The sequence below is a fragment of the Solanum tuberosum genome, unplaced genomic scaffold (genome assembly GCF_000226075.1).
Source record: "Solanum tuberosum cultivar DM 1-3 516 R44 unplaced genomic scaffold, SolTub_3.0 scf00233, whole genome shotgun sequence".
Classification (NCBI taxonomy): Eukaryota; Viridiplantae; Streptophyta; class Magnoliopsida; order Solanales; family Solanaceae; genus Solanum; species Solanum tuberosum.
The window spans coordinates 363,072-367,467 of NW_006239170.1; positions in this window are offsets into that span (position 1 = coordinate 363,072).

Consider the following 4,396-nt stretch of genomic DNA (forward strand, 5'->3'; position numbering starts at 1 on the left):
AATTAATGGTATAATATGCAATATTTAAAAGTATATTTAATAAGGGAAAATTGTATGAAATAGCAAACTATTAATTCAAATTAAATGTTATAGCCTTAGTTTATTTAATTTGTAATTCGCACCAAACATCCCATTTTTTGCCTTCTGATTTGGTATACAATTAGCCATTTTCGGTATACAATTAGTCATTTTTATACATTTCGGTATAAATGTATAAAATGCGTTTGTGTTTGTAATAAAGCGAAAGAAAAGTGTATATACAAATACAAATACATATTATTTTTGTCCTATACACTTATAATTATACAAATACAGATCTTACTATACAAATTACAATGTATAAATGAATTTATACAAAACTGAACAATTTTTATAAAATTGAATGTATCTAGCGAAATTATACAAAATCAAAAGCTCTATAGCAAACATAAAAATTTGCTATGAAGCACAATTATGCAAACTATAGCTATAACATACAAATATGATTTTTATGTTTGTTATATGTGAAAGCTGTTCAGTTAATAATTGAAGTATATTTAATTATGGAGTTTCTGAAAAAAAATCCGACTTTACTCTCAACAATTTTCTGGCCCATTTTGGTTTTGGAGCATAGAGCCCAATTCTATATACAAATTCAAATTTTTGATGGATCAATTCAACGGAAACCAAGAGAGCCCATTTACATATTTCATCGTAGTAAAGTAAAGTCAAAATTGTAGAAATATGGTACTACAGTAAAATCTCACCAAATTAATATAGGTGGGACTATGAAATATTATTATTTAGTAGAGGTATTATTGAATCGATAAATTAATATTATTAATTTAAAGAGTGTTTTGATACCACAAAATTCATTCAGGAATGAAATCTCAAAGAATTTGAATAAACTCACCGGTGAAAAAAACGTCATTCATGAACTTGAAGTCATGATTAATGATCTCGATTATCGCAATAAAAACAACTTTAATAACATATTGGACGGGGTGACAATTATACATGTTCAGGTTCAGAGCTTAGGACAGATTGTGGATACCATTGGAAAAAATAATGTTGATGATAAGGTTGGAGATGATACAATACTTTTGGAACCAGTTACTCGTCAGGAAGCACTTATCACATCTACAACTCTTCACAATTTTGTGGTGCAGTTCGAAAAGACAACACCGAAACTTTTGGATGCAAAAAGAAAAGTTAGAGATGAGCTTCAACGAGATTTAAATTTTAACAAAAAACAAAACAAAATAGAATCAATTTCACTAAAATGTCTTAGATATATTTGTACTTTTAAAGAATTATTAATTTATAATATTAATGGAACCATATATTTATATAGGGGTCTTCTGAAAATATATTATTTTATTATCTTATCGAAATGAGTGATTTTTTCCATTGGCCCAAGTCAGGACCGGAGGAAAATATTATTTTTGGGTGATTATTAATTAACCGAGTATTAATTTAGTGAGGTTTTACTGTATAAGAAAGGAAAAACTATCTACTTACACAACTATTCCTATCATATTTTTAATTTTTTTTAAAGTTTGAAATAATTATATATTGTCTCATAAATTAATAATTTCATACCAGATTTCAAGTTATATAAACCTAGATACATCATTATTTTTGCTGCCATTTGTAAACAAAGAAAACAAGAGATTCGTGGTTGTACCGATACTAGTTGACAGCAATTGGCAGTTTCCTACAGCTGACTGCAAGCGAGAGAAGGAGAGGAGCAAGTTGTTGACACCCAATTTTGGCCTAACATTTTGAAAATTCGCAACTTTTAAGGTTTATTTATCTAATGGTTCAAAATATATTTTTTATATTATTTTAAAGAAGTTTATCGATAACTATCCTTATTTATCAAAATTTAGGATTTTTTATCAGTTAATTTTAAAATTGCATATTTACATGTCATTAATTACATTCATTATATTTATCGTAATTCATTTTATTTGTTACATTTGTTAATACTGATATTTTGCATAATGTAGAAATTAATTCAAATACAAATATTTCACTTGATCGATAATTTTGGGCCACAATTCCAAATCCACAATTGAGCCCATTTAACAATTGTTTCCTATATAAATTTTGGTTAGGTTAAAAAATAGAGGGGGAAAAATTTAGGTTAGAAGGAAAGGACCCTAATTTTTCTCTCCTCCGATATGCTCTCATAGCCGCCACCCAAACATTCCACAAAAACCCATTTGTGCTTTTCTTCCTTTTCCTCCGTTACTGCCTACAGAGCAGCCCATAAGCTCTGGTGGACAGCGCACCACCATCTTCCAGTCCCTCCTCCATTTTTCTTCTCACTGCCGACGAGAAACAACACCAACGCCGCCAATGGCTTGCCAACAATGAACAACAGCAACCAAACGACCAGAAAATCACACCAGAAATTAGACTCCACTCGTTCTCATAACCAACGTGAACAGCGACCAGCAGCCCCCCCAAAAAATCGACGCAAACAACCCCAAAACCACCGGAAAACCACCACCCAAAGACCCACTGCTCTTCTTCTTCCCTTCCCCTCTCCCCTTTACATTTTTTTTTGTTTTTTTGTTTTTGCAGATGAACTCCGGACAGCAAACAAAACTCGAACAACCGAACTCCAACTCCGGTGAACAACCATCTGCTGCAACGTTAAATCCGGTGAGCTCCAAACGGTGATACAAATCTATCCCCTCTTTGTTCATTTATTCTTTTATTTTATTTTTTGCTTTACAGATCTACTTTATTCCTTCATATATAATTGTGGTGGTGTGTTATTGTTAATATTCTATTTTAGATGCCACTGTCTCTATTGATTGTTATGTTTAAGTTTAATATTTTTTATTTGTTTGTTAAAGACATCTAATATTTTTTTATTTTTAAAAAAAAATGTATTCCATTAGTAATTTGGGTTTTGTAGTCATCTGTTTATTGTTTTAAATGTTACTTTTAATATGGGTTGACCATTTTTATGGAGTATTATCTTCATTTGTTGATTATCGGTGCATTACTCTTTCTTTTCTGTTGATTTACTTTATTAATAAATGTTATTGTTGTAAATTGGTTTTTCCTCTTTTATTGTTGTTTAGTTTAATTATTATGCTTATTATTATTCGTGAATTGATATTTTTAATGAGTTGTTGAGTTTTCGGTGTCCAGTAAATTTGATATTATTCTAATCAATATTGATTTTATTGTTTTCATATTCTTCCCTACTATATATTACTTCCTGCTAGTATCACTACTGACACATTGTCACAGTGCATTTTTTTAAAAATTTAATTGAATCTATAGTTTGTTACTTTGCCTCATTAGACATTAATTGTCATGGTGTCATTTTGATTATTTTAACATGTTAGCCTTTACATTAATCATATATTAAAATTGGCCAATGAAAAAATCTCTCCGTCGGTTTTAGAGGTCTTTTCCATTTTATAAGACGGAATTTTAGTTTAAGTTTATATATTTTATTTGTTAAAAATGGCCAATGAAGAAATTACCGTCGATTTCTAAGGCCTCTCATGTTAATAAGACGGATGTTTATTTTTAAGTTATTGTTTAATTCATTTATTTTTAATCATATTTATTTAGTACTAACACTTTTACTAAGTGTCTTTACAGGTACCCCGAAGTCGCTTCTCATCGAAGCCATTCGAATAAAGTTCGAATTTTTTATTCATTATTATGTATATTGTTGACGACAGACAAATATTAGGTCGTTTCTCATATTACTTGTTTACTTTATTACTTGTGTATATTGCATGCTTGTTATATTTGTATAATATTTTTACATCCTCCTCAATTTGAAAAAATGAATTCAGTCGGGACCCACCGTTATGGATTTCGAAGGATGCCTAACACCTTTCCGTCGAAATAACTTGAACCCCTTACCTAGAATCTTATGGTTTCGTAGACATTTTTGATTGGTTTCCTAGTTTTTTCTAAAATTAGGTGGCGACTCCTTTAAAATTCATTTATTCTTAAAATTCTTTTAAAATTGATTCAATTGTTTATTTTTCGAGTCGCCGCGACGTTTCGCCCTATTTGAATAGAATAGGGATGTAAACAGAATGGCGATTCCGCTGAGAATATAGAGGTTCTAACCATCATGAGTTTATTCTTTCAAATTGTGGAGTTATTGTTTTATTGTGTTGTTCATCATATCTTGTATATTTTATTGATTATTTGTATATTATACTTGTTATTTATTCATTATTTGTTTCAACTGTATATAAATTGTCGATGCATTTCATGATATTTCTGTTGTATGTATAGTATATTAAAGGACGGTTTTGCGGAACCGCAGTCGGACTTTTTTATACTCAACCCTTTTTCCGGAAGGATCGGCGATTTATTGGTACGTCATGCGTCCAATGGTTGTTGTGAATTCCAGCCTAAGTTGTCC